At 41.5% G+C, this 25412-nt stretch overlaps 1 protein-coding gene across 1 annotated transcript in view; it reads left to right on the top strand.

Moving 5' to 3' along the window:
* The window catches only part of LOC139416263 (fibulin-2-like), a 50408-nt gene that overhangs the window by 5612 nt on the left and 19384 nt on the right, over window positions 1-25412 (top strand). The gene's annotated exons all lie outside the window — the stretch shown is intronic.

Here is a 25412-nt window from a genome sequence, read left to right as displayed (position 1 = left end):
GTTTACGGGTTTACCTTTCATAATATCCACAGTACTACTATGGATTACACATAATAGGATTTCAGTGTACTGCACTAAAATGTAATAATCTCCTCCTGATTTTAGCACTGCCACAGCTACTGAATTACAGTACAAACTAGGTCAGAGCTATAGGAATTCAGACTCTTGCACTATACTGTAAGTAGGTAGTGTGTGACAGTCAACTGTGGATTTTCCCAGCTTTGACTAGCCACCCTTCTTTACTATACTATAACTGTTGAGACCTGTTGGGATTTTTTTCTGCTTTCAGCACTTGTCCTCCATAGGAATGTATAGTGTATGTATTAGCTGTATGGGGTGTTTCTTTGGGAGTTAGCATGAGAGATACCTATCACGTACATTCCATGCAGCAAGGATTCACGAGAGCGAGAAGATTGAAATATGCCAGGTCATTATTGGCATTGGTGTTTACCATTCACACGATTTGTTTATAAAGGCAAGGCCAAAGTCAACTTCTCCAGTATGTCTTGTAAGTGCCTATGAGTTAATATCCCCCCAGCTTGCCTTGGATGCAGTGCGACACATATATTTGTTGTGACAGATGCCCTCAGCTGTTTTTTACGCTGCATATCTGAATATTAGGGTATGATCCAAGAATGAAATGGTAGATTACTGTTGCTTCAGAGTAGGTTGACAGAGAGTCTAAGTTCATTCACGTAAATGTCTGTCCAGCAAACTCTGAGTATCTCTGTCCCATTTGGAGCAGCTCATTCCCAGGGGCAGTGGAGACAAAGATGACTAGCCTGGCTACTGTCCAGCCCCCTGCGTCAAGCTGACATTGTTAAGGGTCAGAATTCATGGTCACTGGGTGAAGGGAAAGAGGGTCCAGCATGGTGACATCCTTAAGGACAGGAAGAGACTCAATCGATAAGGTCCCTGAGTTATGCCTGTTATCAACCCCCATTAGGGCAGCTTGCCAGAGTCATTCGGAGAGGAAAGGAGAAAGCATGCACTGCAAAAACACAAAATATGTCCACTACACATAAACAGGCCTGGTTTCTATAGGAAAGCGGTCCAAGTTAAATTATTTTTATTTCTGTTAGAGTCGAAAACTACCCTGCTCCATCTAGAGTCTGGGCTACGTCCCTCCCTCTACCAACTACACAGTATGGGGATTTCTATGCACTCCGTGGTGGTCATGGTCGTGGTGGTGTAGGATGTCTTGGGGGGTTGTACTTGAAAAGGGCATAATATGGAAGTGATGAATGAGACCTCTGTTGTGGCCTGATTGCCAGACGATACTCATTGCTCTCTCATGACCCGCTTTGATTACTCTTCTCCCACAAGGCACTGGGCCTCCCAATCCAACCAGTAATCACTGGAGCTCAGCTAGACTACACCTTCACACTCACTCCTCCTGCTCATTAGGGAACCCACTTACCCTACTCAACCAAGCTGAAGCCATTTTGGGATTGATCTGTTAAACAGGCATGGGAAAATGTTAGATGTGTACAAAAGTTCAAGTCCATTTTGGACTTTCGTGCAAAACTATCATTTTCAGTGGCCACTTTGCTGTAATTGTTACCCTCAGTATTGGTGTCAGGCAACACTGGCTCAGTATTCAGGTAGGCTTCCACACACAATCATACAGCCTAGCCTATGGTTATGGTGGTGAACTCAGCATAAGACAATGATAAGGACACCCCCTCAATTGGGTAAAAGGAACACTATTATTGTTGCTGTTATTATTATTACTGCACATTGGACTTGGCTATTATTACATTATTTATAGTCCAAGACATTTAGCCAATGATGACAGACACCATACCAATTAATGAACAACGGACAATATATCGAAGTGTATACAGATTGGGGCTGCTTCCTTGTGGGGCTACATCACATTGCATCCTTAAGGGCTAAATATGTCAATTTAAATTGGAAGCTATTCCCCTAATATTTGTATTTATTCTGTGTTGGATAGATGGCCAGTCCGAGATGGCCAGTCCGCTCAATTCAGTTCATGTTGATGTCTGTCCCCCTCCGTTTAGGCGACAAAATGTATTTCCCAGGGAGGACTCGGCCTACAGGCCACGATTAAGTATTGTGAGATGTAGATTATAGACTGCGTTTAATCCACATACCCTATTTCTTTTTGTACATTGTATAGAGCACTTAAATGCTTAATACATATTGAGGGTCAGGTTATGTTTAAGGTCATTTAAGCCATTTTACTAATAATAATGAGGATAATGGATCAATAACTATTGCTCCTACAACCTTCCTATTTGACATTTCTTCAAATATGGTGGTCAGGCTTGCATATCTGTTATATTTAGCCTACTTTTTAAGATTATATTTGATATTTTTCTTCATTATTCACGCTAACACATCACATCTACTAACTAAACTGTAATGGTCTGAAAATGGTTACTTGTTTTATGTTTAACTTTATTTATATGTTTCAATGCCTTAAAGACCAAAAACATATACTGCTTAAAAGGTCCTGCTTTTAGTTACACATCCATGGGCTAAAGATAACAATGATATCATTGATATAACATTCTCTCCTGGAATTTGAAAGGCCTAAATCATCCTATCAAGTGTTCCAGCTGTCTAGATATTCTAGCAAGAAACCATATTGACATAACAATGCTCCGTAAGGACGCACGTATAATGAAGAATAATTTTGTACAAGCTGTCTGCTTTTCCATCAGCCCCAAATACAACTAAAGGTATAATCATAATGATGCATAAGATACTCAAAATTAGTATGTTACTTAGACTGACGCACATGAAAAAAAATATGCAAATACATTTGAATCTGAGTTGAATTAATCACAGTTAAAGAAGATATCCAAATTGGAAATGTTCTTAACTGCGTTCTCAACACTTTTTTCAGATCAGGTAGCTATTGCTCTTTCCAAAGTCAGGAGAGAATGTTGGTAAGACAGAGAGCAGAATTTGCCATCCATCGAGTTATAAACTCAACCATTACTTCCATGGTAATCGTACCAATCTTTAACTGGCCAACAAGCTGTGCAGAAACTACTATCAGAACCCAAATGAATCAGCTTGTTGGCCACTGCTGATTCTCCCGCTACTATAAAGAACTATACACCTATGATTGTTAATCCACACCAAGCCAGACAAATAATTAAGAACTCCTCTTCTCTCAACCAGTTCACTATTGCTCAAAATGATTAACACAGCTGTTTTTGTTACCCTTTTTTTGTGGTATCCAATTGGTAGTTACAGTCTTGTCCCATTGCTGCAATGTTCAAGAGCCGTGCATCCTCCGAAACACGACCCAGCCAAGTTGCACTGCTTCTTGACACGGAAGTCAGACGCACCAATGTGTTGGAGGACAGACCAAACTCTCCCCTAACCCAGACGACGCTGAGCCAATTGTGTGCTGCCCCATGGGTCTCCCGGTCGCCTGCGACAGTGCCTGGACTCGATTCAGGATCTCTAGTGGCACAACTAGCACTGCGATGCAGTGTCTTAGACCACTGTGCCACACGGGAGGCCCCCCCGTATGTTCATTTTTGAGAGATGTGAATACAGCACTAATTCCGCTTTCATTAGAAAAAGGTAAAGATGCCACCCAGTGTTCTCACTTTTGTGATAAACACAGATATTCATCTCTTTTACAAAATGTTGTCACGTCTCGAGACTTAGTTACCCAAATTGTTCCACACGGATTAAATAGGCTTTGCTCAAAAACTTTTATCCTCGGATAACCATTGACTATTACATATCTTACATGCTTCATCAGAAACAACAGCTCCTTGGGCTGTTTTTTCTCTCGATGCAGAAAACGTTTTTGATAGACTAGAATGGTCATATCACTGGTCTGTCTTGGAACTGTGGCTCCAATGTTAGTGGCTCCAATGTTATTTATATGATTAAAATACTACAGTCAGGTCCATAAGTATTTGGACAGTAACACAATTTGCATAATTTTGCCTCTGTACGCCACCACAATGGATTTGAAAGGAAACAATCAAGATGTGCTTTAAGTGTAGACTTTAATTTAAGATCTTTGTCAAAAGTATTGTATGAACCATGTAGGAATTGCAACCATTTTCTCTCCAATTTTAGGGGCTCAAAAGTAATTGGACAAACTAACGTAATCATAAATTAAATAGTGAGTTTTAATATTTGGTTGCAAATTCTTTGCCTGAAGTCTGGAACCCATAGACATCACCAGCTGTTGGGTTTCTCCCCTGGTGATGCTCTGCCAGACCTTTACTGCAGCGGTCTTAAGTTCCTGCTTGTTCTTGGGGCATTTTGCCTTCAGATGTGCTTTCAGCAAGTGAAATGCATGCTCAATTGGATTCATGTCAGGTGATGGACTTGGTCATTGCAGAACATTCCACTTCTTTGCCATAAAAAATATTGGTTTGCTTTCGTACTATGCTTCAGGTCATTGCCCACATTTCTGTGAGCACCATCCAATGAGTTTTGAAGCATTTGGCTGAATCTGAGCAGATAATATAGCCCTAAACACAGAATTCATCTTGCTCCTTTGGTCAGCAGTCACATTATCAATAAACACAAGGGAACCAGTTCCATTGGCAGCCATACATGCCCACGCCATAACACCACCTCCACCAAGCTTCACAGATGAGGTGGTATGCTTTGGATGGTGAGCAGTTCCTTCCATTCTCCATACTCTTCTCTTCCCATCATTCTGGTACAAGTTGATCTTTGTCTCATCTATCCATAGGATGTTGTTCCAGAACTGTACAGGCTTTTTTAGATGTGGTCTTCCTGTTTACATCTTGTGGTAAACCCTCTGTATTTACTCTGGTGAAGTCTTCTCTTTACTTTGACATAGCTACGCCTACCTCCTGGAGGGTGTTCTTGATCTGGACAACTGTTGTGAAAAGGGGTTTTCTTCACCAGGGAAATAATTATTCTGTCATCCACCACAGCTGTTTTCTGTGGTCTTCAGGGCCGTTTGGTGTTCCTGAGCTCACCAGTGTGTTCTTTCTTGTTAATAATGTACTAAAAAGTTGATTTGCCAACACCTAATGTTTTTGCCATCTCTCTGAAGGGTTTGTTTTGATTTTTCAGCCTAATGATGGCCTGCTTCACTGGCAGTGACAGGTCTTTGGACTTCATATTGAGGGTTAACAGCAACAGATTCCAAATGCAAATGCCACACTTGAAATCAACTCTAGACCTTTTATCTGCTTACTTGTAAATTAACTAATGAGGGAATAAAACACACCTGATCATGGAACAGCTGAGCAGACAATTGTCCAATTACTTTTGGTCCCTTTAAAAGGGTGGGCACGTATATAAAGTGCTGTAATTCCTACACCGTTCACCTGATTTGGATGTAAATACACTCAAATCATATTCATTGTTTAATTTCAACTCCAATATGCTGTGGTAGACAGCTAAAGTAATAATAACTTAGTCAATGTCCAAATATTTATGGACTTGATTGTATATGCCAAATCCCTCAGACATTGTTATAACAGGCAGTATCTGCTCTGTTCAGAATCACAAGAAGCAGTAGATAAGGTGAGCCGATATTCTCCTTTGCTATTTGTATTATCCGTGAAACCCCTGGCCCAGGCAATTTGTCAATCGAACGAAATAACAACAATTTCCCTCATCTCATTATACCCAGACAATATTTGATTACATCTAGACAATGTATCTCAATCGCTCCCAAACGCATTGAAGATCATAGATAAATTCAACTTCGTCTCAAGTTATAAAATGAATAGTAACCAAATCTGCTCCAAGACCCTGAACGAGGACTCCATCTCTACTTATGGAATCCCAATTGTTTCCCATATTAAATATTTAGGAGTATATATATTTTCTTCCTTAAATAAAACCATTATAAGAAACGTTTTATATAAAAAATTGCTATTATTTGGTTATTTTGTTATATACAGTGCCTTCAGAAAGTATTCAGACCCCTTGACTTTTTCCACATTTTCTTAAATTACAGCCTTATTCTAAATGGATTAAATAAATACACATCCTCAGCAATCTGTACACAATATTGACAATGTGAAAACAGGTTTATAGAAATATTTGCAAATGTATAAAATTAAAAAAAAAACAGATACCTTATTTACATAAGTATTCAGACCCTTTGCTACAAGACTCGAAATTAAGCTTAGGTGCATCCTGTTTCCATTGATCATCCTTGAGATGTTTTTACGACTTGATTGGAGCCCACCTGTGGAAAATTCAATTGATTGGACATGATTTGGAAAGGCACACAACTGTCTATATAAGGTCCCACAGTTGACAGTGCATGTAAGAGCAAAAACCAAGCCCTGAGGTCGAAGGAATTGTCTGTAGAGATCAGAGACAGGATTGTGTCGAGGCACAGGGGAAGGGTACCAAAAAATGTCTGCAGCATTGAATGTCCCCAAGAACACAGTGGCCTCCATAATTCTTAAATGGAAGAAGTTTGGAACCACCAAGACTTCCTGGACCTGGCCGCCAAACTGAACAATCGGGGGAGAAGGGCCTTGGTCAGGGAGGTGACCAAGAATCTGATGGTCATGCTGACAGAGCTCTAGAGTTCCCCTGCGGATATGGGAGAACCTTCCAGAAGGACAACAATCTCTGCAGCACTCCACCAATCAGGCCTTTATGGTAGAGTGGTCAGACGGAAGCCACTCCTCAGTAAAAGGCACATCACAACCGCTTGGAGTTTGCCAAAAGGAACCTAAAAACTCTCTGGTCTGATGAAATCAAGATTGAACTCTTTGGTCTGAATGCCAAGCATCATGTCTGGAGGAAACCTGGCACCATCCCTAGAGTGAAGCATGGTGGTGGCAGCATCATGCTGTGGGGATGTTTTTCAGAGACTGGGTGACTAGTCAGGATCGAGGCAATGATGAATGGAGCAAACTACAGAGATATCCTTGATGAAAACTTGCTCCAGAGCACTCAGGACCTCAGACTGGGGCGAAGGTTCACCTTCCAACAGGACAACGACCCTAAGCACACAGCGAAGACAACGCAGGACTGGCTCGGGACAAGTCTCTGAATGTCCTTGAGTGGCCCAGCTAGAGCCCAGACTCGAACCCGATCGAACATCTCTGGAGAGACATGAAAATAGCTGTGCAGCAACGCTCCGCATCCAATCTGACAGAGCTTGAGAGGATCTGCAGAGAGGAATGGAAGAAACTCCCTAAATGCAGGTGTGCCAAGCTTTTAGCGTGATACCCAAGAAGACTCTATGCTGGATTTGCTGACAAAGATGCTTCAACAAAGTACAGAGTAAAGAGTCTGAATACTTATGCAAATGTAATATTTCAATTGTTTTTTTTATACATTTGCAAACATTTCTAAAAACCTGTTTTTGCTTTGTCATTATAGGGTATTGTGTAGATTGAGGGAAAAACAAATATTTAATACATTTTCTAATAAGGCTGTAACCTAACAAAATATGACCAAAGTCAACGGTCTGAATACTTTCCAAAGGCACTATAAATATTTATTTTTACCCAATTGCTATTATACAGTCTTGTCCAATCTCTGCAACTCCCATACTAACTCGGGAGAGGCAAAGGTCAAGGGCCATGTGTCCTCCGAAACACGACCCTGCCAAGCCGCACTGCTTGCTTAACCCGGAAGCCAGCCGCACCAAAGTGTCGGCGGAAACACCATCCAACTGGCAACCGAAGTCAGTGTGCATGCACCCAGCCCGCCACAAGGAGCTGCTAGAGCACGATGGGACAAGGAAATCCCGGCCGGCCAAACCTGGACAATTGTGCGCTGCCTCATGGGTCTCCACAGCCTGGGATCGAATACACGTCTGTAGTGACGCCTCAAGCACTGCGAAGCAGTGTCTTAGACCGCTGTGCCACTCGGGAGGCTCCATTGCTAGAAACTTTAACAGAATGCTCAAATCAATTCAATTTAACCTCAGTAGATGGACTAACATCCCAGTTGCTTTAACCGACAGAATATATTTTGTCAAAATGAATATATTGCAACGGCTACAATGCTTCCCATATCTCCCCCTTCTGGCTGTTGGGATAAAATGAATAGTGTGGTTTACATTTGTATATGGCAAGGTAATCGATCCCGCATAACATTAACAAACTTATTAAGAGAGAAAGACGTAGGAAGACTATGCGTACCAATTGTATTTCCAGGAACTAGCATTTCGCCCCATTTTAAATTGGTTTAGACATGATTCTTCTGCCCCCTGGACTATACAGAGAAATATGGTGTATCCTATTGCCCTGGAAGAGGTCGTCTTCACTGATATATGCCTTAAACAATGTAAACTACGCCTTGGTTCTATTATTGTTCACACAATTTCTATTTCGCGCATAATTGAAAAACGATGTAACTGGAAATCAAAATGACTCATACTCCATTACTTCACAATAATGCCTTGCGATTTGGATGGTTGCAATAATGCCTTTTGCATCCCCCCCAATAGTCCAAATGAGGAATCCGTACCCTTGCCTATATCATGGACAGTAATGGTTTAAGAACATTCCAAGATTTGAAGGACACATACATATTACCAGGCAACTCCTTTTTTCTTATATTTACAACTTAGGTCACCTATGCTGGCCTATGGAGTCCCTTGGGAAACCCAACTACTGAACCCTACAACGAGAAAATTATCTGGGCTCCCGAAAGGACTGATCTCTATAATATATAAACAACTTTTGGAAAGCTCATATTATGAGCTAGCCATTAAAATAGCATGGTCCACAGACCTTAGTGAATCTGAACAACCCTTTAACTGGAACATAATATGGAGATATATGAACTTTGCATCTCATAATGCAAGCCATTAAACTATACATTTTAAGTTTGTTCACAGACTGTATTTAACACCAAGGAAAAGTTTTACAATGAAATTGGCCTCAACTCCCAACTGTTTACTGTGTCTCCTAAATCAGGTAGGCACATTCCTTCGTAGGATGTGGTAGTTAACTGCAGTTAAATGCTTAGATGCAGGCGGTTGGACTAAGATATGTGGGGTTGGGGGGAATGGGATGGGGAGTTGGGGGTGTAGGCCCACCTCCTTTTTGTTTATTTTTCTTTATATACCAATTTTACTAATTACAAAATCCGGTTTGATCAATATGATCATTTCTCTATGTATTTCTTACTTTTATTTTTCTTTTGCGTGGCAGCCCACGGGTACATGTTATAAAAACCGAATACATGAATTGAAATTGTACCTGTAAACCCCCCAACAACCAAAACTGTGGTTAAAAAAAGAGAATAAAAAAAAGCAACATGTACTGTCCCAAAACACATACTGTAGCATCTGGGAGTGAACTAGGCAGATATGTAATTTTGGTGAGGATAAAAGGAGTGGGAATTCCAGACCTGGCCACATCAGGGTTAATCTCTACCACTACTGTCAGGATGGGCTTGCAGGTGGTTGACTCTCTATCTAATCTAGGGGGATTTCCAGGTCATTTCCAGGAATTAAGGCATATCTCATTATTGCAACATATCCTTGCCATAAACCGGCAAACGGATCTGCAAAAACCACTTATAATCAAAAATACTAAGACGACAAGGCCAAATGCAGAAACCAGATCGTCAACAAGATCTATAAAAAGCATGAGATTGGTTATACATTATAACTGAATAACAGCTGCAGTCAAGACCAATGACCAGCTATTTCCAACCAACCATAAATCTGTTCTCATGGCTAAAGAGTAGATGATATGCTTTATTATTCTTCATCGATGTGTTATGATTTGGCAGTAAAACATTTACAATGGGCCTAATAAGATTAGAGGTTTACCTGCGTGACCACAGATGGACAGCTCCCCGAAATGCAACCCTCTTGAGTGTGTGTGTGCACACACTTTATATTTAATAAAGTTATTGCAGTATAACTAATTGGGTTTGTAAGTGTATTATGAAATATACATGTAATCTTCAGAATTGCAATAAAAAGGGGGCACTGTTAGCATAAAGGCAATAATGAAAAGGAAACACTAATACTGTACCTTTTGGAAATAAAACCTTTTTCTTTCTATATAGTAACATTAGACAGTTTTAACTGCAGCTTGCAAATCCAACCATGAGCAATTGGACAATTTTTGTCCCATGGTATTTGGTGTTATGTTGTCCACAAAATGCAAAATCTGGATTTGGATGGGTTTGTAAAGGCATGGTAGTAGATCATTTCCTGCCTGTTGACTTGTGATGGCCGGCTGTGAGATATTACCCAAAGAACACCAACAAGAAATGGCTCCTCGAGTTAGAGTAAATTATAGGTCTGGTGAGGGTGTGCTGCATATCTTACCATTACTCTACATGTAGGGAAATAATCACATTCAACAGCTCTATCTATTTTAGTCTGTTTCAACATAAATCAAATTAGTTGTATTTATTTACATTTTTCACATAAATATTTTACATAATTGTGAGTAAAGCATCCCCAACCAGACCCTAAACCAGACTCCTTATATACAGTGGGGAGAACAAGTATTTGATACACTGCCGATTTTGAAGGTTTTTCTACTTACAAAGCATGTAGAGGTCTGTCATTTTTTATCATAGGTACACTTCAACTGTGAGAGACGGAATCTAAAACAAAAATCCAGAAAATCACATTGTATGATTTTTAAGTAATTAATTTGCATTTTATTGCATGACATAAGTATTTGATCACCTACCAAGCAGTTAAAATTTTGGCTCTCACAGACCTGTTAGTTTTTCTTTAAGAAGCCCTCCTGTTCTCCACTCATTACCTGTATTAACTGCACCCACTCAATCAAACAGACTCCAAACCTCTCCACAATGGCCAAGACCAGAGAGCTGTGTAAGGATATCAAGGACATCAGCGCAATTATTCGAAAATGGAAGAAGTTCAAGATGACGGTCAATAACCCTCGGTCTGGGGCTCCATGCAAGATCTCACCTCGTGGGGCATCAATGATCATGAGGAAGGTGAGGGATCAGCCCAGAACTACACGGCAGGACCTGGTCAATGACCTGAAGAGAGCTGGGACCACAGTCTTAAAGAGAACCATTAGTTACACACTACGCCGTCATGGATTAAAATCCTGCAGCGCACGCAAGGTCCCCCTGCTCAAGCCAGCGCATGTCCAGGCCCGTCTGAAGTTTGCCAATGACCATCTGGATGATCCAGAGGAGGAATGGGAGAAGGTCATGTGGTCTGATGAGACAAAAATAGAGCTTTTTGGTCTAAACTCCACTCGCCGTGTTTGGAGGATGAGTACAACCCCAAGAACACCATCCCAACCGTGAAGCATTCTTTGGGGAAGCTTTTCTGCAAAGGGGACAGGACGACTGAACCGTATTGAGGGGAGGATGGATGGGGCCATGTATTGCGAGATCTTGGCCAACAACCTCCCTCCCTCAGTAAGAGCATTGAAGATGGGTCGTGGCTGGGTCTTCCAGCATGACAACGACCCGAAACACACAGCCAGGGCAACTAAGGAGTGGCTCCGTAAGAAGCATCTCAAGGTCCTGGAGTGGCCTAGCCAGTCTCCAGACCTGAACCCAATAGAAAATCTTTGGAGGGAGCTGAAAGTCCGTATTGCCCAGCGACAGCCCCGAAACCTGAAGGATCTGGAGAAGGTCTGTATGGAGGAGTGGGCCAAAATCCCTGCTGCAGTGTGTGCAAACCTGGTCAAGAACTACAGGAAATGTATGATCTCTGTAATTGCAAACAAAGGTTTCTGTACCAAATGTTAAGTTCTGCTTTTCTGATGTATCAAATACATATGGCATGCAATAAAATGCAAATTAATTACTTAAAATCATACAATGTGATTTTCTGGATTTTTGTTTTAGATTCCGTCTCACAGTTGAAGTGTACCTATGATAAAAATTACAGACCTCTACATGCTTTGTAAGTAGGAAAACCTGCAAAATTGGCAGTGTATCAAATACTTGTTCTCCCCACTGTAACATTGGTTGCAAACCTGTCAATTCGAACCGTATGGGGCTCCATCAGATCACCAGAGCCAATCGGGCACACTTCGGTGTGTGTCTGTGCCGCATACTGGTCTGGTCATCCATCCAACCACATGGAACTGCAATGGAATTGGAGGTTAGAGAGGGAAACCATCAAAGACAGTGTAGTCTGGATGGCCCTCAGGTTTCCTGTCCACAAACCACAGCCCAGTCAAGAGTTCAGACTTCAGAGAGATGGATGGATCACACATGTCCTGCTATCTGTTCTACTATCAGTCTCACTGTCAGGGAGATTAGGATAAATAGCTGTCGATTCACTGTCTTCTTCAACATGATGTCCATGGAAATGGAGTCATATGGGGGGGAAGCCCCTCTTCCCTGTTATGTCATGGACAGCTTTTGATGGACAGGCCAAGCAGTGCAACTAGGACAGGGTGATGTATTTTATTTACAAGATGGAGTCATCTCTGACTGTGATGTCAAAGGTGTAAAACAGCATGGCTCCAATGTATCTGCTTAGCTTATGTAACATGTTGGCTTATTCGCTCACACGTGCATACGATCATCCCAATATAGCTTACCTGGATGGAGCATGTTCACGTGTACCAACCATTTCTGAGTGAGAAAGAGAGCATCCATTCATTCGTTTTGTGTGAACTGTGGACACCCCACCTGTACTGTAAATCAGTGGCATTCCTGGAAAGGGAAAGATGGAATGATCCATTCCTTTTCATTAACACCAAGGTGAACTGTATGGCAGCGACGGCCACCAATGTATGGCACGAGGATGGGAGCTGCTCTCCCCTTGTTTTTTGCTCCTCTCAGAGGATGATGTCGGATGTGGGGGCGATAGTGCCGTGTGTGGTTGATGTCACCGTAACTTAGTTTTTGACAATTGCTTACAAATGATTTCTGAAACTATGGCTCCTTTTCTCTAGACTCTGCACACAAAACCCCAAAACACACGCACAACATGCAAGACGTCACACCTCACACACTTCGTTCAAAACTATTTAAACTCTTCTCAAAATTGTGTTTTTGCATCTAAACTCTACACACAAACCATCAAATGATGTGACAAAGGTAGAACACTACTATCTTGTGTCTTTTGCACGTTCAGTGTGCAGTGGAGTCCACGGCAGTTTGTCATAGCACTCACTCGTACAAGTACACTACCGTTCAAAAGTTTGGGGTCACTTAGAAATGTCCTTGTTTTTGAAAGAGAATCAAAGAAACCAAGAAAGCCAACCTGAAGCTTATTTACAGTGCTCAAGATCTGATTTCTCAGTGAATAAATGAGCTATAAGTGTTTTCACACGTGAACACTGGGTGTAGGTAATCGGTAAAGGTGTGGCATTTTTAAATGGCAGCGTTTTCCAAACGAAACACGAGCCCTGTTACTTTTGAGTGATGTGTCTAATGTAGAGAACTGTGTTTAGTGTTTTGCAAAAAGTGTGTTTTAACAATTTGCAAACTGAGTGTAAAGCAGATAATGTCCTTGCAGTTTTGCAGACTTGGTCTGAAGATTAGGTACATGAGTTAATGGTTTCACTGAGTGTGCCTCAAGTACCACTTTCAGTGTATAAGATATTGTAAAAAACTGTAAAGGCTAACAGACAGATGTAATGACAGGCCAAGAAAATAGAGATGTACCTCGAACCACCTATCAAGCCCACCTCCACAACTCTCCTCCTAACATGATGAATCCACCATGGGGGTGATTACACACCTGAATGGAACACATTTGCTTTAGTTCCTTGATTAGAAGGCTTGTCAGAGGGATGCGGGATATTCACAGGCTGAGCTTAGACATATTTTCAGTTACTCCAGGTATTTGTTTCAAAACCAACACTGTAAAGTGGCTGTTTCAGTATTAATGTTTGACCTTTATCTGCACAGTCCCGTTTCAGAGCCTTTTTGAAGTTACTCAAAGGGCTCAATTCAATCAAACCCGCACTGTGGTATTTTCACAGTAGCTCTTTTTCCCATGGTCAAATAAAAATGTAGAATGGTCTTGGGTTCTGTAAAGACTCGCTATTATTACCAGGTATACTCTCCACACTGGTAGATGCTTCCAGATTTCTGAATAAGAAGTATGTGTTTGTAAATAAAGACAGTGCACAAACATTGTTTTGGCAGGTTTAACTGAATTCAAGTCAAACTGCTGTTAATATCTTACCTTATTGATGAGCACATGGGACCATTCTGTACTGTGTTTCATGATGACTGCAGTGATCCCACCTGGAGAGAAAATGAATAGGATGCAAATGAAATGGATGACTGATGAAGTACTCTGTCTTCTAATAATAACAAATGCATGCAGGTTCAAAGAAGCTTGTCATATGGTGTGACTGGGGACAGATATTTATGAATCAAAGAGGCTTTTGCATCCTCTAAAGTTTTCATATCTTCTCATTTCTAAACCTATAAATTATGCACTGCTGTGCAGCGCATTCTCCACTGGAAATGAACGGCTTAGTGCTCACATGAAAAGGCATGTCAAGGAGAGAGGACCATTAGGACTAAAACAAAGGAAAGTAAATCACTAAGGAAAGGTATGGTGAATAAAAAGAGAGAATTAATGACGAGTTAATGTAAGCTCCCTCAACAGATGAATATTTTTGTTGGTAAATGTTCGGATTTTTTTCTTGCTTGCGTGTTATACTATGCAAACTTGTCATTGTTTCTCCTTTCTGCCTGTTTCTTTAATTAGACTCGTGTTTTAGTTGATTGTGTAGACTTGTGAAGTTTTCACGTCTGTGTGGAGTTTAATCATGTGGAAATGGATCAAAAATCTCCACTTGGCACCTTTTCCCCTCCCTCCTCCAGCTGCTCATTCTGTTAAATCAAATGCTAAATTTGAATCAGCCTACATAATAATTCACAAATGAGTTTAAAAGATGTAGAAATGTGTTTTTTCCAGTCTGCCGGTTTAGAAACAGGGCAGCTGTAAGGCCCACAAACATAAAACAGTTTTGGAACAATGACCCAGTTTTGTGTTTCACAAGGGTAAACCACTTCATGCCAATTGCCTTCAATGATGTTGTGACAGTCTTACAGTTTTCCACATCTGTTTACACACGTTTGCTGAATCTTTGGGCCATTTTCCCAAAACTAGAAACACAAAACACAAAAACACCAAATGCAAAACTCTACAAATCTCTAGCAAAAGCAAACACTGCATTCAAAACTGTTTTATCTCTTTCCAAAATGTTTTTTTTTTTTGCATCAAAATGACACGCGTCATATGAATAGATCTGTCTACTAACCAACAACACACTGATGTGCTCAACACAAAACACTCTATGAATATCCCATCAGTAGGTTTATGCCTTTTGCCTTTTCAGTGTTACACTGTAACCGGTTGTAAAAGATTGTTACAGTAATGTATACCTACTCAAATATACATAAATAAACACACACAAATGCGTGTGCATGCATGCCGGGCCATGGTGGAAGACACTGGCTGTTTCACACCAGAACAGGAGACCACTATTGTGAACATGGTGGTGGCAAACAACACCATTAGGCTACGAGAAATCCAGAACCACATAAATGCAGACAACACAATATTGAATAACATTCGCCAGGTGGGCTTGTCTACATTGGACCGTGTATTACAGCGCAACCGAATCCGGATGAAACAGGTCTACAGGGTGCCATTTGAGCGAAGCTCATAGTGGGTTAAAGAACAGCGCTATGAATATGTGCAAGTAAGTACTACACTGTGAATTTACTATCCTATCAGCACTGTATGTACAGTACTGTAATCCAGTGTAAAGTGCCTCACCATATTGACTGCTCTAGGTTTATGTCACATATTGTCTTGCTGTCTGTTTCAGAGAGTCTTGGAGCTGGATGCCGCTGCAATTCAGCACGTTTATATTTACATTTATGAGGCTGGCTTCAACCTCGCCAAAAGAAGGGGAAGGGGACGGAACATTATTGGCCACCGTGAATGTCCCTGGACAGCGTGGAGGGAATATCACTGTGTGAGCAGCCGTTAACCAGTAAGGCGTCCTCCATCACCATGCCAACCTTGGTCCCTACAACACCGCCCTTCTCTTCACATTCCTGGACACACAACATGGCATCCTCATTCCAACCGAGCAGAGGGGTGGACCAGAGCAGCCAAGGTATGTTGTCATCTGGGGACAACGTGAGTTTCCAACAGGCTGCAATGGTCCACATCTGGTTTATCAACCACCCACAATTGAAGAGTTTTTTTCTGCATGCGATGGAAGGTGTATGACCGACCTCCCCTCGCACGCATGCCTCTTCTCCAGACAATGGAGGATGCATGTGGTGCAATTGATGTGGGGGCTTTTGGCGGCTGGATCCGTCACTCCAGAAGATTCTTCCCCGCTGTTTAGCCAGGGAGAACATCGCTTGTGATGTAGATGAGTTGTGCTGTGGCCAGACCGAAATAGGTCTGGATGCAGCCTAATGTCTTTTTTCTTACATTTTGCAGGTGTTTTTGTCTTTTTGTGTTTAGAGTTTTGAAAGAATGAGCCCCTTTCATTTTTATTTTTGTACAGAAAACCCTTTATCTTACTGAATGTTTTTCCTGGTTTTCTCCTGTTGGGTATGGAAAGTGTTACACATAAAACACAAGTGTTAAAAAATACAGCATTTTGGAAATAAATGTTTTTGTTACTGGGGACGGGGACGGAACATTATTGGCCACCGTGCCATTATTGGCCACTGTGAATGTCCCTGGACAGCGTGGAGGGAATATCACCGTGTGAGCAGCCGTTAAGGCAAGCAAGGCGTCCTCCATCACACTGCCAATCCATGGTTGAGCACATGGTCAACCAATGTGGCCCTGATCTCATCTGAGACAACTGTCCTTCCTCATCCTCCTCTTGCTCTCTAATTCTGCCCACCCAACCCCCTGCATCCTTGGGCAAGTACTGTCTCAAATTCCTGCTGCATCTTCTTGATGAAATGGCATCACTGCTAAAAGGTCAGCTTCACTGTCAAGTTCCAAGGAAAGCGTTCCCAACAGTCCTTTTTTGATTGTGAAAATATGGGCCTATTACACTCAACCACCAAGCAGATTGTGGCCAGTAAAAGAGGAAATGGTGATTTGAGTGTCTTACCCTTACTTCTTAGGAAGTGAACAGGGTGGAGCTGTGTTGACTAATGGAAAATGTTCTTTTGACACAACGATCCTGATGAAATGTGGTATGATTCAGTTCTCAGTAAGTGGGGGTCTGACGTTTTTGGTTAAAAACACATTTTTTGTGGAAATCAACGAGACAACAAATTTGACCTTTTTGGAGATTTCAAACAGATTGCAGCAGAAGGGGAAAACTTTCATTCCCACTGAAAGGTGACTTCCAAGTTGTGTGGCTCAGCAAAGCTTTCAAAGATGTTCAAAAATAGTAAATATTTGTGTGTTTTTAGGCAAACAGTTGACCTCCACAAGTCTGGTTCATCCTTGGGAGCAATTTCCAAATGCCTGAAGGTACCACTGTACATCTGTACAAACAATAGTACGCAAGTATAAACACCATGGGACCACGCAGCCATCATACCACTCAGCAAGGAGACGCGTTCTGTCTCCTAGAGATTAACGTATTTTGGTGTGAAAAGTGCAAATCCATCCCAGATCAACAGCAAAGGACCTTGTGAAGATGCTGGAGGAAACAGGTACAAAAGGTATCTATATCCACAGTAAAACACGTCCTATATCAAAATAACCTGAAAGCCCGCTCAGCAAGGAAGAAGCCACCGCTCCAAAACCGCCATAAAAAAGCCAGACTACGGTTTGCAACTGTACATGGGGACAAATATTGTACTTTTTGTAGACTGGTGCACTTCACAAAATAGATGGCATCATGAGGCAGGAAAATGATGTGGATATATTGATGCAACATCTCAAGACATCAGTCAGGAAGACCAAGTTAAGCTTGGTCGCAAATGTGTCTTCCAAATGGACAGTGACCCCAAGCATACTTCCAGTTGTGGCAAAATAGCTTAAGGACAACAAAGTCAAGGTATTGGAGTGGCCATCACAAAGCCCTGACCTCAATCCCATAGAACATTTGTGGGCAGAACTGAAAAAGCGTGTGCGAGCAAGGAGGCCTACAAACCTGACTCAGTTACACCAGCTCTGTCAGGAGGAATGGGCCACAATTCACCAAACTTATTGTGGGAAGCTTGTGGAAGGCTACCCAAACTTTTGACCCAAATTAAACAATTTAAAGGCAATGCTACCAAATACTAATTGAGTGTATGTAAACTTCTGACCCTCTGGGAATGTGATGAAAGAAATAAAAGCTGAAATAAATCATTCGCTCTACTATTATTCTGACATTTCACATTCTTAAAATAAAAGTAATGATCCTAACTGACCTAAGACAGGGAATTTTTACTAGGATTAAATGTCAAGAATTGTGAATTGTGAAATGTATTTGGCCAAGGTGTATGTAAACTTCCGACTTCAACTGTATAATACCAATAGGCAGCAGTCATAATACATACACAGGCAATAATATTGCACACTACACATACTGAAGGACATTACTTAATGCTGAAACAATAAAAACATAAATATGAAAGTTTATGAGAAACATTAAAAAACATACATGAAACAGGATAAACCAAAGAAGGAGAGGTGCAACCTGTGACTAGAAGGTGAATTTGACCAGTGCGTGCACCTCACATGAGTAGATTAGAAAAGGTTGGCAGTGGAACAAAATAAATAATAAAGCTCAGGGATGGATAGAAATTGACAGAATGGTTACCTGGAGGAAAATGGGGGAGGGCCATGCTTTTTCAATTTCAGTGAATGGGAGGATATCATATTTTTTATTTCTATATTTCTCTGTGTTTTAATCTAGTCCATGGGGGTAATGCAATTTGTAATTGATTACATTTCCATATTTCTCAAGTGTTTCAGAATTAGTTGCTTATTAGGCTATATATCCATGTGTGCCAGCTGCTGACCCTCATCTCTGATTCATCACTAGGCGCACAATATCTAGTGTGTCTATAGGCTATTTAGTGTGGTCTCAATCAAATTATCCCTAGGCTATAGGCTATAGACTATGAAATGCTCAGAGAAGCACACAGCTGCTGGGATGGTGTAAATATAACTAGGCTGCATTACACACTGCAATGGATATCCCAACCCTCATTCCAGCCTGCTCTTCTCTTGCTGATCAAAAAGTTTTGTGTGCTGCCTAACCGATGGCTGTGCTGTGTAGACCTGCGGTGGCAGTTCAGGAGAGTCAAAGGCTTCTTCAGATTTTTTTTATTTTTATTAGGCCTAGTCAAGATTTTTTTTTTGGGGGGGGGGATTAGGCGTAGTCAAAAAAAAATATTGCGTGCCGACTAACCTATGTTCTGTTCAGTTTGAGAAGGAGAGCACGAAGAAGGATGACCGGAGGTTAACTTTGATAGCTCACTACTTCTATAGTTTATTTTATTAAAAACAATCTGTTTCCTCCCGAGTGGCGCAGTAAGGCAGTGCTAGAGGTGTCAATACATGTCACGTTCTGACCTTAGTTCCCGTTTTTATGTCTCTATTTTAGTTTGGTCAGGGCGTGAGTTGGGGTGGGCATTCTATGTTTTTGTTCTATGTTTTGTATTTCTGCTTTTGGCCTGGTATGGTTCCCAATCAGAGGCAGCTGTCAATCATTGTCTCTGATTGAGAACCATACTTAGGTAGAGTGTGTTCCCACTATGATTTGTGGGTAGTTGTTTTCTGTTTCGTATCTGTACCAGACAGAACTGTTTCGTTCTCGTTATTCCTCGTTGTTATTTTGTTTAGTGTTCAGTTTTGATTAAATTTACAACATGAACACTTACCATGCTCCCTTTCCTTCGTTCACCTACGACGACCTTTACAGAACTACCCACCACAACCGGACCAAGCAGCGTGGTAACCAGGAGCAGAGGGTTCTGGACTCCTGGACATGGGAAGAGATTTTGGACGGTAAGGGACCCTGGGCACAGGCTGGAGAATATCGCCACCCCAGGGAAGAGCTGGAGGCAGCTAAAGCCGAGTGGCGGCGATATGAGGAGTTAGCACAACAGGGACGAGAGGCGGCCCCAAAAATGTATTGGGGGGAGGGGCACACGGGGAGTGTGGCTAAGTCAGGTAGGAGACCTGAGCCAACTCCTCGTGCTTACCGTGGAGAGAGAGTGACCAGGCAGGCACCGTGTTATGCGGTGAAGCGCACAGTGTCCCCAGTGCGCACGCATAGCCCGGTGCGCTACATTGCAGCTCCTCGTATTGGCCGAGCTAGAGTGGGCATCGAGCCAGGAGGAATGAAGCAGGCTCAGCGCATCTGGTCTCCAGTGCGTCTCCTCGGCCCGGGTTATATGGCACCAGCCCTACGCACGGTGTACCCGGTTCGCCAGCACAGCCCAGTGGGGTCTGTTCCACCCCGCCGCACTTGCCGGGCTACAGGGGGTATCCAGCCAAGACAGGTTGTGCAGGCTCGGTGCTCGAGACCTCCAGTGCACCTCCACGGTCCGGTCCATCCGGTGCCTCCTCCACGCACCAGGCCTCCTGTGGCAGCCCCACGCACTAGGCTGTCTCTCCGTCTCCTCCCTCCAGGTGCTCCCGCCTATCCAGCGCTTCCAGAGCCTCCCTCCTGTCTGGAGCTGCCAGATCCGCCCGTCAGTCTGGAGCTGCCAGATCCGCCCGTCAGTCAGGAGCTGCCAGAGCCGCCCGTCAGTCAGGAGCTGCCAGAGCCGCCCGTCAGTCAGGAGCTACCAGAGCCGCCCGTCAGTCAGGAGCTGCCAGAGCCGCCCGTCAATCAGGAGCTGCCAGAGCCGCCCGTCAGTCAGGAGCTGCCAGAGCCGCCCTTCACTCCGGTGCTGCCAGACTCTCCCGTCTATTCGGGGGCCCGCTGCAAGGGTCCCCAGTCCGAGGTCGGCGGCGCCTCTCCAAAGGCGCCACTTAAGTGGGCCAAGACTATGGCTAAAAATATTGCGTGCCGACTAACCTATGTTCTGTTCAGTTTGAGAAGGAGAGCACGAAGAAGGATGACCGGAGGTTAACTTTGATAGCTCACTACTTCTATAGTTTATTTTATTAAAAACAATCTGTTTCCTCCCGAGTGGCGCAGTAAGGCAGTGCTAGAGGTGTCAATACATGTCACGTTCTGACCTTAGTTCCTTTTTTATGTCTCTATTTTAGTTTGGTCAGGGCGTGAGTTGGGGTGGGCATTCTATGATTTTGTTCTATGTTTTGTATTTCAGCTTTTGGCCTGGTATGGTTCCCAATCAGAGGTCAATCGTTGTCTCTGATTGAGAACCATACTGTGTTCCCACTACGATTTGTGCGTATCTGTACCAGACAGAACTGTTTCGTTCTCGTTATTCCTCGTTGTTATTTTGTTTAGTGTTCAGTTTTGATTAAATTTACAACATGAACACTTACCACGCTGCACCTTGGTCCTCTCCTTCTTCCACCTACGACGACCTTTACAGAACTACCCACCACAACCGGACCAAGCAGCGTGGTAACCAGGAGCAGAGGGTTCTGGACTCCTGGACATGGGAAGAGATTTTGGACGGTATTATCGCCGCCCCAGGGAAGAGCTGGAGGCAGCTAAAGCCGAGTGGCGGCGATATGAGGAGTTTGGAGTGTGACTGTTTGCGGTTGTGGACAGGTGTCTTTTATACTGATAACAAGTTCAAACAGGTGCCATTAATACAGGTAACGAGTGGAGGACAGAGGAGCCTCTTAAAGAAGAAGTTAAAGGTCTGTGAGAGCCAGAAATCTTGCTTGTTTGTAGGTGACCAAATACTTATTTTCCACCATAATTTGCAAATAAATTCATAAAAAATCCTATAATGTGATTTTCTTTCTCATTTTGTCTGTCATAGTTGAAGTGTACCTATGATGAAAATTACAGGCCTCTCTCATTTTTTTAAGTGGGAGAACATGCACAATTGGTGGCTGACTAAATATTTTTTTGCCCCACTGTATATGTTGCTTGCCCATGATGTATTTATCGGAGTCATTGACCTCACAATAAGCCAGATTCAAGTAATATATGCTTGAGGCGCTGAAACTGGTACAGCAGGCACTGCAGAATCAGAAATGACAGCTCATGGTGTTGAAAGTAGGCAAATTCGAGTAGGCATAATTCATTTATATCGTCTTCATTATTTTAAGATTTTTAAGAAAATAAAACTGATCTGATTATATAAAGTGATCTGGTCCATGGGAAAGACGTGACTCCGATGTATATGGGAATATCATTGTTTAGTTTCTTTGACATTCAGAGGCTGAGCTATACAACCTTATATAGCCTGGGAGACAAAACATTGTCTTGTCTTGGGAAGTAATCTGATTCTGTCACTATCAATTTATTAAGCTGTTCCCTTTCTGTACAATAGAAGATGTTTAAACCCAGACAGATTTTAGGGAAGCACTTCTGACCTTCTCGCTTTAGGTTAAACCACGGAAGAAGAGTGGCAAGTAGTTAAAGCTTAAATATTTTTGCGTCGGTAGGCCTACTCTGTCTGGGGTGGAAAGGTAGGCCTAACTTTTGAAAGTACAATGCTCAGACGCCTAATGGCGTCAAGATGTAATTATTTGCAAACAGGGACAGTTTCGTTGCAAACAAGACACTGATTTGGCCTGTAATGTCGGTCATTTGTGTGGTATTAAAACATATTCTGCTAATATGTCAAATTTTCTCAGACATGCAAATACGATGTGAGATTCATGCAATGATTTTACTTTAAAGGAGATCTTTCCATCCCTACTCTTGTCAACGGTGGTCTGCGAACCCGACAACCTTCTGGCTCGCAGCCCTGTGCACAATCAAAGTTCCCGTGTTGCCATTTAATGCTTACAGGACGAATAACAGTTTCTAAAACTCTGCTATCCACTTTGTTTTAATTATTATATTGTGTATAGGAGAGGGTCACCTGTTTTGTTTTTCAAGCTTTTGGGGAGGGTTTAGGTAAATATATATATAGCAGAAAGGAGGGCCATCCCTTTTCATTTCAGAGAGGTCGATTTTCTTCGTGTAACCCTTATTATAAATAACGTATACTCCCTAATGAGCGTGTTCCTGCCTGACTATATTGTTGACGCAAGCCAGATCTGGATAGGTATTTTACATGTCAGCTAAGCATATGATATGTTATAGCAATATGGGGCCTGAAGGCACAGCCCGCTGGGCACAAACTGGTTGTATGAACGTTGTTTCAACGTAATTTGTGTGGCTCAGAAAATGAAATCATCTCAAAAATATCGCTATTTTTAAAACAAGCCATAGAAAGTTGGTTGCAATTTCAGTTTAATCCGCCAGAAAAGACAGAACAAATATTATGGTTAAACTTGAATATACTAATTGATAAAAAACTATATATTTTTAATAAAAAGCAATTGTTTAATATTTGTGAATTATATCATACATAGGACTGATGGAGTTATGTCACACATGCAACTAACAAAAATATATGGAAATGTCTGCTCTACTCAAAAGTGAAAGTAAGGAACGTGTCTGTCGGCCCTGCATTAAAGACCAAAATTGGTTAAAGAAAATTGTGATAAATAAAAAAGTATTACAAAATATTTAGGAAGATATTTTTTCGATGTACCGATTCCATGGCACATGGTTTATAAACTTTTCATTAAAATACGATGCAAAATTATTTCAACTAAAATAAAGTTAAATATATGTGGAATATCCCAGCTCTGAAGATTTTGCTGCGAAAAGACAGACTCATTAGATCATTTGTTTTGGTACTGTCCATTAGGTACTTTGTTTTTGGTCACAGGTTCAGGAATGTCTGCTGGGTGATTTTAAAAAGTCATAGTCAATCGATCAATAACACTCTTAGCAAAAATGTGTATCTGTAATATACAATATGTAGAAACTATGAGAATAGAAAGGATCAGAACTTCTCTGAAACATCACAGCACAGTTAAAAAATATATGGCAAATAGAATAGATGAGGATAGCTGCAGGATGGGACTAAAAACAAACAAAAGATAACTATTGTAGAATATACTGTGTCCATAAAATGTATATAGTATGTATAAGATGGAAGTAGAAGCCTAAGTGATGTTGTCCATTAGTTTACTTCAATTAGGACAGGGGTGGTAGGGTAAAGAAATACAAAGTATAAAATTGAGATCTCTATCTCAACCAAAAATGCAAGTTAAAGAATAGGAATAAATCAAACATTAAATTAACTTTAAATAAAGTTCGAGTTGATTTAGGTCTACTCTTTAACTTAGATTTTTGGTTGAGATGGAGATGTGAATCCAACATATCAGTTATTCATTTGTAGACATACTGGACTCCCTACTCCCTTTTGCAATGCAGTAAATAAAATAACCTATGAACTTGTCTACAAGTTAACAAATGATATGTTGGATTCACGGCTCCAACTAAAACAAAAGTTAAAGAATAGGATGAAGAAACGATCCAAGCATTGAATTACATCTCCTTTTAAGTTTGAATATCTGGTTGCATTGTCAATTGTCGATAGGACTTTTGTAATACAGGTAATAGCCTAAAGGTAAGGCTATCTTACAAACTAATGTAACAGTTTTTATTCAACATTAAAATTAGTAACAGATCCACGGCCACATTTTGAGCTTACTGTAACTGTAAAAGTAGTATTATGTAATGATGGAAAGTGTGCATGTTCAAGATAGCATGCAAAGGTCGCCCGTCTGTGGGTTCTGCACAATATAAATGTCTGTGCAGAAGCTCAAACAACATTGATCACTTGCACTATGTACTTGTAATGTAATCTCGATTGCAATCAAGGTCACTTGTTTATGATATTGGATGAGGCACATGACATTTGTTTTAACGTTTTTTTATTGAACCTTTATTTTATTTAACTAGGCAAGTTGGTTAAGAACAAATTCTTATTTACAATGACGGCCTAGGAACAGTGGGTTAACTGCTTTGTTCAGGGGCAGAACCAGTTCTTATATAAATTCAAAATATCTAACATTGTATTCCCATTCGCTCTTTGTTGTGCTTTTAAATGGTTTAATGTGCACTGAAAACACATTTAGATGACAACTAAAGCCAACAATCAGACATTGTTATTCCATTGAAATTTGGTTGTGCTTTCAGATGATTGAAAGCATAGTGATGCCACATTGGGAATTCAACAAACTTCAGGCTGTCTTTTTGAGTGGGTGAATAAAGGTTGAAATCGCATTGATCAACGTCTCAACCAAAGATTACCCACATATCCACGTTGAAATGACAGTGTGCCCAGTGGGACACCTTGGTTAGAAAACATGTTACGTTAGCAAAACAATTTGTAGCAAACAATGAGTTTGTGTGGGAGAAATGTCCTGAAAGAGGCACATCATAGATTCACCTAATTATACCAAACAGAGAGATACAGTATTGTAGGCTACGGGTCTACCTTTTCAGCAGGCATGGCTACACTCGGAAACATATCTTTATCCTGGAGGGTTAGGTTCAGTCTGTCCAAATGAACTACAATACAGCACAGGAGGCACCAATGAAAGTTGGAATCGATGATCTGGAGTAATCATA

This window comes from Oncorhynchus clarkii, chromosome 9 (genome assembly GCF_045791955.1).
Source record: "Oncorhynchus clarkii lewisi isolate Uvic-CL-2024 chromosome 9, UVic_Ocla_1.0, whole genome shotgun sequence".
Taxonomy (NCBI): Eukaryota; Metazoa; Chordata; class Actinopteri; order Salmoniformes; family Salmonidae; genus Oncorhynchus; species Oncorhynchus clarkii.
This window is presented reverse-complemented; position numbering and strand designations above follow the sequence as displayed.